The sequence below is a fragment of the Dendrobates tinctorius genome, unplaced genomic scaffold, assembly GCF_039654945.1.
Source record: "Dendrobates tinctorius isolate UK_male_01 unplaced genomic scaffold, ASM3965494v1 ptg000155l, whole genome shotgun sequence".
Classification (NCBI taxonomy): Eukaryota; Metazoa; Chordata; class Amphibia; order Anura; family Dendrobatidae; genus Dendrobates; species Dendrobates tinctorius.
This window is the reverse complement of record NW_027361822.1, coordinates 2,064,024-2,077,312: the sequence shown is the minus strand read 5'-3', so window position 1 is coordinate 2,077,312 and position 13,289 is coordinate 2,064,024. Positions and strand designations below refer to the sequence as shown.

At 43.8% G+C, this 13,289-nt stretch overlaps 1 protein-coding gene across 1 annotated transcript in view; it reads left to right on the top strand.

Annotated features, from left to right (window-relative positions):
- The window catches only part of LOC141050959 (uncharacterized), a 62,230-nt gene that overhangs the window by 14,420 nt on the left and 34,521 nt on the right, over positions 1 to 13,289 (top strand). The window lies entirely within an intron of this gene.

Below are 13,289 nucleotides of genomic sequence, written 5' to 3'. Positions count from 1 at the left end.
CGTAGGAGCTGATAAAAGTATGAAAGCAGAATTTTCTTAATTGCCAAGTTTCCTGAAAAGATAACTCATTTATGAAATTGAGCTTTTTTATGTCGATCGATGTCAATTGTATGTGAGATTTAGTGACTGATAAAAACAAAACTAGAAGGGGAAAATTGCAAGAAATTTGTGTACAATGAGCTCCATAGTATACTGTCCCCTCATACCATGCACTGTCCTCCCTCCCCCACTGCATCTAACTCACTCTCTGATTTTAAACCAGTCACAGAAGAAGAAGTAAGCAGGCTCCTTGCATCTTCTCGCCCAACTACTTGCACCAGTGACCCATTTCCGTCACATCTCCTCCAGTCCCTTTCCCCTGCTGTCACCCCTCACCTAACTAAAATATTTAACCTCTCTCTCTCTTCTGGTATTTTTCCCTCCTCATTTAAGCATGCCATCATACATCCACTACTTAAAAAACCATCCCTCGACCAAAACTGTGCCGCTAACTATAGACCTGTCTCTAATCTTCCCTTCATCTCTAAACTCCTGGAACGCCTGGTCCACTCCCGTCTTATCCGCTATCTCTCAGAAAACTCTGTTCTCGACCCTCTCCAATCCGGTTTCCGCTCTTTACACTCCACTGAAACTGCCCTCACTAAAGTCTCTAATGATCTGCTAACAGCTAAATCAAATGGTCATTACTCCATGCTAATTCTCTTGGATCTCTCTGCAGCATTCGACACTGTGGATCATCAGCTCCTCCTCACCATGCTCCATTCCATTGGCCTCAAGGACACCGTTCTCTCCTGGTTCTCCTCCTATCTCTCCGACCGCTCCTTTACTGTTTCTTTTGCCGGTTCCTCCTCCTCTCACCTTCCCCTTACTGTTGGGGTTCCTCAAGGATCGGTTCTAGGCCCCCTCCTCTTCTCCTTGTACACTGCCCCTATTGGTCAAACAATCAGTAGATTTGGTTTCCAGTACCATCTCTATGCTGATGACACCCAATTATACGCTTCTTCTCCTGACATCACGCCAGCCTTTCTAGAAAACACTGGCGATTGTCTAAACGCTGTGTCTAATATCATGTCCTCACTATATCTGAAACTGAACCTGTCAAAGACTGAACTCCTTGTGTTTCCTCCCGCTACTAATGTACCTACACCCGACATTGCCATTTCCGTCTGTGGTTCCACTATTACTCCCCAGCAACATGCCCGCTGTCTTGGGGTCATACTTGATTCCGAGCTTTCCTTTGCCCCCCACATTCGATCACTGGCTCGCTCTTGTCATCTGCACCTCAAAAACATTTCTAGAATTCGACCTTTTCTTACTTTTGACTCTGCAAAAACTCTTACTGTTTCTCTTATTCATTCTCGTCTCGACTATTGTAACTCTCTTCTAATCGGTCTCCCTCTTACAAAACTCTCCCCTCTCCAATCTGTCTTGAATGCTGCAGCCAGGATCATATTCCTCACCAATCGTTACACCGATGCCTCTACCTTGTGCCAGTCATTACACTGGCTACCCATCCACTCCAGAATTCAGTATAAACTTATTACCCTCACCCACAAAGCCCTCCATGGCTCAGCACCACCCTACATCTCCTCCCTTGTTTCAGTATACCACCCTACCCGCGCCCTCCGTTCTGCTGATGACCTGAGGTTAGTATCCTCAATAGTCAGAACCTCCCACTCCCGTCTCCAAGACTTTACACGTGCCGCGCCAATTCTTTGGAATGCACTTCCCAGGTCAATACGATTAGTCCCCAATCCCCACAATTTTAAGCGTGTCCTGAAAACGCATTTATTCAGACTGGCCTATCGCCTCAACACATTAACCTAACCTATCCCTGTGTGGCAGAGCCAAAAGTTTTACCATAACCAGGTTCCCAGCATCATGTTCCCACATGCTTTATGCATCCATTAGCCCTCTGTGTCTGTACTGTTACACACTTAACATTATGGCTGGTCCATACAATCAGGGCAACTGTTACCACCCACCTTTCATGTCTACCTCTTTCCTCATAGACTGTAAGCTTGCGAGCAGGGCCCTCACTCCTCTTGGTATTTGTTATAATCTACTGTATGTGATTATTGTTATGCTGTAATGTCTATTGTCTGTACAAATCCCCTCTGAAATGTAAAGTGCTGCGGAATATGTCGGCGCTATAAAAATAAAATTTATTATTATATTATTATACTGTGGGTACGTAAAGTATTCAGACCCCTTTAAATTTTTCACTCTTTGTTTCATTGCAGCCATTTGGTAAATTCAAAAAAGTTGATTTTTTTTCTCATTAATGTACATTCTGTACCCAATCTTGACTGAAAAAAACCAAAAATGTAGAAAGTTTTGCCAATTTATTGAAAAAAGAACAACTGAAATAACACATGGTCATAACTATTCAGACCCTTTGCTCAGACACTCATATTTAAGTCACATGTTGTCCATTTCCTTGTGACCCTCCTTGAGATAGTTCTACTCCTTCATTGGAGTCCAGCTGTGTTTAATTAAACTGATAGGACTTGATTTGTAAAGGCACACACCTGTCTATATAAGACCTCACAGCTCACAGAGCATTTCAGACCAAATGAGAATCATGAGGTCAAAGGAACTGGACAAGGAGCTCAGAGACAGAATTGTGGCAAGGCACGGATCTAGCCAAGGTTACAAAAGAATTTGTGCAGTACTCAAGGTTCCTAAGAGCACAGTGGCCTCTATAATACTTGAATGGAAGAAGTTTGGGACCAACAGAAGTCTTCCTAGACCAAACTGAGCAATTGTGGGAGAAGAACCTTGGTGAGAGAGGTAAAGAAGAACCCCAAGATCACTGTGGCTGAGCTCCACAGATGCAGTAGGGAGATGGGAGAATGTTCCCCAAAGTCAACTATCACTGCAGCCCTCCACCAGTCGAGCCTTTATGGCAGAGTGACCCGACAGAAGCCTCTCCTCAGTGCCAGATATATGAAAGCCCACATGGAGTTTGCTAAAAAAAAAACACATGAAGGACTCCCAGACTATGAGAAATAATATTCTCTGATCTGATGAGCCAAAGATAGAACTTTCTGGTGATAATTCTAAGAGGTATGTGTGGACAAAACCAGGCACTGCTCATCACTTGCCCAATACAATCCCAACGTTCACCATCCAACCTGATGGAATTGAAGAGGATCTGCAAGGAAGAATGGCAGAGGATCTCCAAATCCAGGTGTGAAAAACTTGTATCATTCCCAAGAAGTCTCATGGCTGTACTAGCTCAAAAGGGTGCTTCTGCTCAATACTGAGCAAAGGGTCTGAATACTTCTGATCAAGTGATATTTCAGTTTTTCATTTTTAATAAATTTGCAAAAATTTTTACATTTCTTTTTTTAGTGAAGATGGGGCGCAGAGTGTACAATAATGAGATGAAAATGAACTTTTTTGAATTTACCAAATGGCTGCAATGAAACAGTGAAAAATTTAAAGGGGTCTGAATAGTTTCCGTACCCACTGTATAAGTAGCGGTTTAAATTTTGTTGATTACTAAAAATGTTATATTTTCGTTTAGATAAGATGTTGTACCTTAAGTTCCTAAATAAAGTAAACATTCTCCTTTAATATATTATTTATTTTTCTATATGAAAACTGGGGCCCCAAGTACCCAACGTGACTAATAGTATAAATATTTTGATGCAACTACCTGCAAAACTTTGAAAAATATGTTACTCATCGCCAGTTCAGTATACAGTTGTGGCCAAAAGTATTGACACCCCTGCAATTTTGTCAGATAATACTCAGTTTCTTCCTGAAAATGATTGCCATCACAAATTCTTTGGTATTATTATCTTCATTTAATTTGTCTTAAATTAAAAAAACACAAAAGAGAATGAAGCAAAAAGCAAAACATTGATCATTTCACACAAAACTCCAAAAATGGGCCAGACAAAAGTATTGTCAACCTCAGCCTAATACTTGGTTGCACAACCTTTAGCCAAAATAACTGCGACCAACCGCTTCCGGTAACCATCAATGAGTTTCTTACAATGCTCTGTTGGAATTTTAGACCATTCTTCTTTGGCAAACTGCTCCAGGTCCCTGATATTTGAAGGGTGCCTTCTCCAAACTGCCATTTTTAGATCTCTCCACAGGTGTTCTATGGGATTCAGGTCTGGACTCATTGCTGGCCACCTTAGAAGTCTCCAGTGCTTTCTCTCAAACCATTTTCTAGTGCTTTTTGAAGTGTGTTTTGGGTCATTGTCCTGCTGGAAGATCCATGACCTCTGAGGGAGACCCAGCTTTCTCACACTGGGCCCTACATTATGCTGCAAAATTTGTTGGTAGTCTTCAGACTTCATAATGCCATGCACACGGTCAAGCAGTCCAGTGCCAGAGGCAGCAAAGCAACCCCAAAACATCAGGGAACCTCCGCCATGTTTGACTGTAGGGACCAAGTTTTTTTCTTTGAATGCCTCTTTTTTTCTCCTGTAAACTCTATGTTGATGCCTTTGCCCAAAAAGCTCTACTTTTGTCTCATCTGACCAGAGAACATTCTTCCAAAACGTTTTAGGCTTTTTCAGGTAAGTTTTGGCAAACTCCAGCCTGGCTTTTTTATGTCTCGGGGTAAGAAGTGGGGTCTTCCTGGGTCTCCTACCATACAGTCCCTTTTCATTCAGACGCCGACGGATAGTACGGGTTGACACTGTTGTACCCTCGGACTGCAGGGCAGCTTGAACTTGTTTGGATGGTAGTCGAGGTTCTTTATCCAACATCCGCACAATCTTGCGTTGAAATCTCTCGTCAATTTTTCTTTTCCGTCCACATCTAGGGAGGTTAGCCACAGTGCCATGGGCTTTAAACTTCTTGATGACACTGTGCACGGTAGACACAGGAACATTCAGGTCTTTAGAGATGGACTTGTAGCCTTGAGATTGCTCATGCTTCCTCACAATTTGGTTTCTCAAGTCCTCAGACAGATCTTTGGTCTTCTTTCTTTTCTCCATTCTCAATGTGGTACACACAAGGACACAGGACAGAGGTTGAGTCAACTTTAATCCATGTCAACTGGCTGCAAGTGTGATTTAGTTATTGTCAACACCTGTTAGGTGCCACAGGTAAGTTACAGGTGCTGTTAATTACACAAATTAGAGAAGCATCACATGATTTTTCAAACTTTTGTCCACCCTCTTTTTTATGCTTGGTGTGGAATTATATCCAATTTGGCTTTAGGACAATTCTTTTTGTGTTTTTCCATTTAAGACAAATTAAATGAAGATAATAATAACAAAGAATTTGTGTTTGCAATCATTTTCAGGAAGAAACTGAGTATTATCTGCCAGAATTGCAGGGGTGTCAATACTTTTGGCCACAACTGTATCATATGTAAGTTCAGCAGTCCTGAAATCTGCAGAGAAAACTTATCAGCTTCAGCAAGTGAATATAAAAATGATGAAAAGAGAGGATTGATATAAAAAATAAGAATCCTTTATTTAATCTTAATTAAAATTTGACATACATGTCAGGGAAAAGAGGTAAGTTTTGACCATTTAGCCTACTTGGTCACACCATGAACAATGCAGACAGGAAATCCGATTTAAAAGACCACTCCCCTCAAGTGGTCAAAAGCCATGGGAGTATGTGATAGAGGGTTGAAACAAAGGCGTAGTCAAGTTAATAGTCCAAGGTCGGAATTCCAAGAACGTAGTGGATCATGGCAAAAGGGTTTAGCAAACAGATGTTCCAGACAAATCCAAAGTCAAGAAGCAAAGATAAGAATAAAAGACTAGTAGCACAGAGCAAATACACACCTCTTGAGCAAGCTACAATTGGCAGCAATCTAAGGCAGAGAGTTGGCTAAATAGCCAGGTAATTGTTTTGAACAGGAAACACATGGATGAAGCCTTGGCCCACCCTGTTCCTGATTTGATAGCTAAACTGTCACTCAAGACAGTGACCACCCAGTACTCCCCAGCATCCGATTGGTTGGGTTAGTTGTCAGTCACCATACTTTGTAGATTGTGAGCCCTCGCGGGCAGGGTCCGATCTCCTGTACCAGTCATGACTTTTATTGTTTAAGATTACTGTACTTGTTTTTAGTATGTATACCCTTTTTCACATGTAAAGCGCCGTGGAATAAATGGTGCTATTTTAATAATACTTACAGCTTAGCACGCCCCTGATCTACGTAGGACGGCAGAACTGTCATTCACTAAGTCCAGATACACTGACAGGACAATCTCTTTGACAGGGATTTGTTTAATACATTTGGAATGCGATGCTTCGAAGGAAGTCTTAATCTAAAGGTCACTGGATTAAGTACCTCCCGAATCCCATGCGGGCCAACAAATTTAGGACCCAACTTCGATAACGTTACTTTCAACTTAATGTTTTGGAGTGACAACCAAACCTTATCACCTACTTTGATGGGACCTGTAGAACTTTTCCTATCGGCCTTCCATTTTTTGCAAAACTGAGCCACTTCATTGTTCTTCTGAACCTTCCTCCGGACATCCCCAAGTTTCCGCATGGCAACGTCCACCCCAGGATATCAAGAACTCATCGTAGAAAATTCACCAAAATGGGGATGAAGACCTTAATTGCAAAAAAAGTGAGGTTCCAATGGAATGAATAAACCAACTGTTAACGGCGAACTCAGCAAGAAGTAAAATCAAGGGCCAGTCTACTTGCTGATCTGAAACGAAACACCTTAAAATTTGTTCCAACAACTGATTTGCCCTCTCTCTTTCCTTTTGATATCAGGGTAGTAATTAGATGGAATTAACAAATTGATATTTAGTTTCCTACAAAATGCTCTCCGGAATTTGGACACAAATTGCACCCCATTATCAGATACAATGTTCATGTGGATTCCATCCAATCTCCACATGATTGATACACAATCTGAAAAGAGTTTCAGCATTTGGGAACCATAACGGAAGAAAGTGAGCCTGTTTACTGAATGGGTCAATTACGACCCAAATAACAGTTTTCCCTCCAGACAAAGGCAAATGCGTGATGAAATCCTTGGACAAATGAGCCCACAGTCTTGCTGGAATTGGCAATGGAGCCAATTCCCTGGCCGACCGGTTATCACAGACTTTAGCCCGTGCGCAAACTTCACAAGTGGGTATAAAATCTTCAATATCATTAATCCTAGATGGCAACCAAAAGAGGCTAGCAATAGCTTTCTGCGTGGAGGATGGAAATTCTAGAGGAGAAACTAAATCAAGGATATGTGATAAGGCAACAGCCCTCACATTTTTGTACTCCAGCCTGAACGTCACAGAAAAATTGAATCCAGAAAAAAAGGACTATCTGGCCTGTCTTGGGGTTAACGGTTTAGCTGATTCAATGTAAGACAGATTTTAATGGTACAGTAACCCTGTTACGATCGTGGATGCAGCGTGGCTTACCCAGCGAACGCTCCCATGTCTCCGAACCATAACGACGACAGGGTATGCATCCTAGGTGATCGTGGAATGTGGACCCACTGGACCACAGGGGGGACCCGGGCCTTCCTGGACTAGGGAGAGGGTAGCAACCGGGTTCTGTTGCAGCTGAGCTTGTGGACAAGATGGCCATATGCAGGACTAAAAGACACCACACAACTTCAGGTATGAAGAAACTTAAAGTTTACTTAAATAAAGCAAATGACATCAAAACACCAGGTTCCGGATTAAGCACATCACAAAGTAAACACATCTCAGGTTGACAGGCGAAGCAAGAGGTCATCACGGGTTGACGCAGTCCAGGATCGTCTGGCATGGGCATACTAGGATGGCCACTCAGGCATAGCACAGCCACAGCAGGAGAACATCAGACACCGACCTCAGACTAGCTTCAGACGATGGCAAGAGGGCATCACGGGTTGATGCAGTCCAGGTTTATCTGGCATGGGCATACTAGGATGGCCTCTCTCTCAGGCCTTGGGCGTAGCACAGGCTCAGCAGGAGAACATCAGACACTGACCTCAGGCAGCCTTCAGACAATGGCAGGAGCCATCACGGGTAAGACCCCAGGGAACTGGCAAAGCATCAGAACATAAGCAAGACTCAGATAGCACAGGTCCAGGAATGTTGGCACTACAGCACCGGGCATTGGCTGGTCAGGTCCAGGACTCACTGGGGGGGACTGTCACTGGGGAACAGAGCTGAAGTCTCCCAGAAACCATAGTGGAGGAATCTATCCTGGAACACGAGCGGGACCGGCTCAAAAGCACAACTTGGACCACCAGAACCATGGACTGGACATCTGGACACAGGCTGTACATCGGAACACTGACAGACATCCGGACTCAAGCAGGACCTCTGGACACAGGCGGGACATTGGAACACGGACTGGACATCGGAACTCGGATAGGACATCGGAACATGGACAGACATCCGAACTCAGGCAGGACATCAGGACTCAGGTAGGACATGGGGACTCGAGCCGGACATCAGGGCAGATGTCGGACATCTGGACATCAGGTCTCAGGCAGGACATCTAGACATCAGGACATCAGGGCACCAGGCGGACATCAGGGCACCAGGCGGACCTCAGAAAATTGGCTCAGATTTGAGATAGAACATCAGAACACTGGCATTGGACTCCGGACATCTGACAGCAATCGACAGGCTCCGGACATCAGGCTGCGGACATCAGGCTCCAGACACGAGGCCACAGTCATCAGGCTCCGGACATCTGGCAGCAATCGGCAGGCTCCAGGCATCGAGCAGGGAAGGATAGGATCTGGCAGAAGACATCAGGCACCGGACATCTGGAAGTGGTCATCAGACACCGGACATCAGGCTGCGGTCATCAGGCTCTGGACAAGAGGCCACGGTCGTTAGGCTCCGAACATCTGGCAGCGACCTAAAAAGGAACTCAAGCGGTCTGGTGCAAGCCCCGCCAGGTTGAACTGGAGCCGGCCGGGGATTGCACCGAATAACAAGCTGAGCACAGAGTAGCAGAAATCAGTGGACACATCGGACTCCTAGTTCCAAGATGAACCCAGGTTAGATCACAGAAAGTCAGTTAGCAAAGAGTCACAGTCACTGGGCACAGGGTTCAGGACACAGAAGGACTTCAGGAACATAACAGCAGGAATCAGGACTATGACTTCATGACACAGCAGGAACCAGGACAAGGACTTTGGTACCAGCACATAAACAGGATAAGTCCAGGAACTCAGACATCAGCTGTCCCAAAGCTGATAACAGAGTGAACAGAAACAGATCTGGGTACTCTGCCCCCAAAGCAGGCGAAAGACAGGCATCAGCTCACATAGAACTGCAGACAGGCAGGATAGGTTGGTGTTCAGACATAGCAAGACTCAGAAATTTGATGCGAAGCTCTGGCAATGCCCCACAGGGCAGGGGAACTTTAAACAGGAGCTGCCTCATGGTGTTAGGCTGGAGCAGCAATTCTAGAACACACCCATTCCTCATAAAAGCAGGGGAGGTGTGGCCACGCACACCCTAAGAACAGCCAGACACAAATCAGCATAGCAAAGGACACCTGGCAGCGACTGCAAGCCTGAACACACCTGGTAAGTCATGCACAACTGCAGAGGACTTTGCAACCCGCGGGTAGCTTCCACAGCATCAGCCAGGGACCACACATACGGAGCGGAGTCGGGAACTGAGCAGCATCCACACAGGTAACTGACAACAGCATTCCAGCTCAATAGAGTGAAAGGAGCAAAGGGTTAAAGTAGAGATATGCAGAGTAATGCCAGGTAAACAGAGTACAAACACAGCGACGTTACAGACCTGATAAATAGCCCCCCCCAAAAAAAGTCTCCATTCTTCAAAAACTAATTTGACAGTGAGCAGCTCGTGATTCCCAACATCATAATTTCTCTCAGCGTTCAAAAATTTACGAAAAAAAAATGCACATTACCCCAAGTTGGTCAGAGTATTGGAACCTTGAGATAATACAGCCCTACTCCAACTTCCGAAGCTTTCACCTCCACAATGAACAGTTTCTGGAGATCTGATTGAATTAAACTGGAGCTGACGTAAAAAGTCTTGCAATTTATTAAAGGTCCCAATAGCATCCGACAACCAAACCTAAAGATCCATCTCCTTCTGAGATCAGTAAGAGGTTTAACAATCTGCAAAACACCTCCAATAAACTTTCTGTAGTAATTGGTGAATCCTAGAAAATGTTGCAATGCTTTAAGATCACGAGGTTGAACCTAATCAATTATGGCCTGCATCTTCCCAGAATTAATTAAGATTACCTATAGCTGATACAATGAACCCCAGAAACAATATTTCTCTAATTTAGCAAACAAAGAATTTTTCCTAAGCTTTTGTAAAACAAAGCGGACATGTTCATAAACAGATGTTTTTCATTTGTCTGCCCGATCACCTTTCCGGTGCAACTTTATATTCTTTCCACCTGCTGGCATTTCCTGCTGGTCTTAGTTTCTTTTGAATGTTGAACCATCATGCTATAGCAGTGAAACTCCAGCTAAAGTTATTCTTGCTGTTTCTTTTCTTTTCTCTGCACTTACCTTCTGTTTCTTTTTAGGAAGTAGACGGCATATAATCTAACAGTACGTACTTTATACTTTATTTTGTATTTCGTGGTTTTCTTTACTCACTTTGGAATCTTTCCTTTTTTCAGCACACTTTCCCTTTTGTAGGCAATTTACACTCTGCACTGCCCTCCAGCTCTTTAGGAGGAACGTGAAGCGCACAACGGTCTTTTAGGCAGTTTAGGTCCAAGCTGACATTTTCTAGGCTGTGATTAAGGCTTTATCTGCTCATGCAGGAACCATTAGGGACTGCAGGTCAGGATCTCTATTCTGTTCAGGAACTGGTAGGGACAGTTGCAAGTTTTTTAATATCTTACCTATTTTCCCAAGTGAGTTGTTACTCTAGGATAACACTAACATCAGCCCACTTAATTTTATGTGTGCTGAGAATGCAGGGCTGTTGAGTCAGTAAGCCAAACCTCTGACTCCCTCACACATGGCTCATGTTTAAGTGATACATTTACTGTAGTAAAATGGTAACATTAGGCTTTTAGTTACCATTATGATACAATAATCAAGCTATTTAGATAGAACATAACATGTATTTACTGGAATTCAATTTCAGAACACAACAATTTTTAATAAATTGTAAATATGCAATACACTATGCAGTAAGTGGGGGAAAACAGTTTCTAACAAAAACATACTGAATAACATTTGTGCAGTCTATAAATTTATTCTGATAAATAGTATCGCCTCCATCAGATCCTCTTTCATGGATGACCTCAAATCTGATTTAATTATTTTAAGGCTAAAGAACAATCTCTCTACACTAACTTGGGTTGGTGACAAAGCGGTAAGCACATGGGCAACATCTAACAATTTCAGGGTATTAAGGAAATGCCTAATGCAATTAGTTTCGATGAACAGTTGAAGTCTTCTACTTCTTTGAGAGCAAGTGGAAAATTTTCCTAAAATATGGTCAATCTGTTTGCTATAGAATCTTTTCCCTTCGGCAACACTTTGCATGCGCCATGTCATCCAAATACTTTTCAAAATTAAACTCATCTGATGAAGCTGAAGATATGGTAGCAGCAGTACTGGCAAGACCCAAGTCCTTTTGCTTTTGGCCGTCCTGTAGCCCACTCATCCTAACTGCTACTTCAGTCATATCTTGTTTTCCTTTAGTAAGCTGTTGATCATCCAGCAATATATGATGACTTGGGTCCAGATAAACAGCTGCCAGAAGAATTATATTTTCTAATATAAGTGTCTCTCCATTTCATTGAAGCAGCAATGCCAACTGCGCGTAAACCTCCTCTTTGGGACAAGCAAAACAGTAAATTCCAGAAGTTAAATCCTCAGCTCCTAATTTTGTAGTCACTATAAATGGATGATGAAGCAATTCCTTCAATTCAACCACCTGTGTCCATTGACCTTCATTTAGTGTTACCTGAGGGTTGTCCATATCAACAAGAAAGGGTTTCAGCTCAAGCGATTGCTCAATCATTAAATAGATGCTGCCCCCCCCCCGAGTGGCTTGATCTACAATTGCCCCTTTTCCAGCTTGTCTCTTCAAGATGGAATCAATTTTAGGGGTTCTGGCAGCAATAGCCAATTTCCCCATTTTGACGATCAGAGTTCCAGTATGCCCCTCTTGCAGACTATCTCTTATTGCCAGCTGCAGAACATACACAACACAGTGCATGTGATGAATATCAGAAAGCTTTGAAGCTGTAGTAGTATCTGTTTGCTCCTCAGATACTGGACTATGACCTACCATCTCAAACATACTGAATCTGAAGTTTTCTTTTTTCTTCTATTGTCTGTTGACCTTCATTATTCTCATTAATCAGTTTATTTCTACTTATCATGTTTGAAGCATTGTCAGTTACAATAGCAAGAGCCTGTTCTTTTTTGAGTTCATAACCTTGCTGAACTTTTTCCACTAAGGCCTGGAGAAAGTGGCTGGTGTGATGAACCTTAGTATCTTTTACCGCCAGTGTCTTGGTAACAATTTGTTAGCACCATGCCGGATCCCTGCTCTGACAGGCAGGGTCTCTGGCGTGTCACTTCACTCACCCGTGCTGCAGACAGTTCTTCCCTTCCCCATGCTCTGCATGCTTCCAGCCGGTCCTCTAGCCATGTCCTTAGGGCATGCACTCGTGCGCTCACGCCCTTTTAAAGGTTCAGAGCGTGCACTTGCTATTTCCTCCCCAGCCAATGGCTGTGGGACATTATATATTGCTTCCTCTGCACTGGGGAGGTGCCTGAGCAACCTTCTTGTTTACAGTCTATGTTGTGTAAGGTCGCATACCTGTGCAAATACTACCTGCTGCACTCTAGTGCAAATCCTGCCTGCTGCACTCTGATGCAAAGCCTGCCTGTTGCACTCTAGTGCAATTCCTGCCTGCTGCACTCTAGTGCGATTCCTGCCTGCTGCACTCTAGTGCGATTCCTGCCTGCTGCACTCTGATGCAAATCCTGCCTGCTGCACTCTAGTGCAATTCCTGCCTGCTGCACTCTGATACAAATCCTGCCTGCTACACTCAAGTGCAATTCCTGCCTGCTGCACTTTAAGAGCAAATCCTGCTTGCTGCACTCTGATGTAGACCCTGTCTGCTGCACTCTGACACAAACTCTATCTCCTGCACTCGGATATGAACTTGGGCTGCTGCACTCTGATACAAGCTCTGCCTGCTGCTTCATCCAGTCTATCCTTCTGGGTCCAGCTGCTGTGCGACCGTTGATCTGTCCTGGAGTGGCACCTGGCTTTCATCGGGAGCCAAGTCTAACCTCACCATCAGAGGCTCTAGTGAACAGTCTGGTGTTCGCATAGTTACGCCCCCCAGGCGTTCCGCTG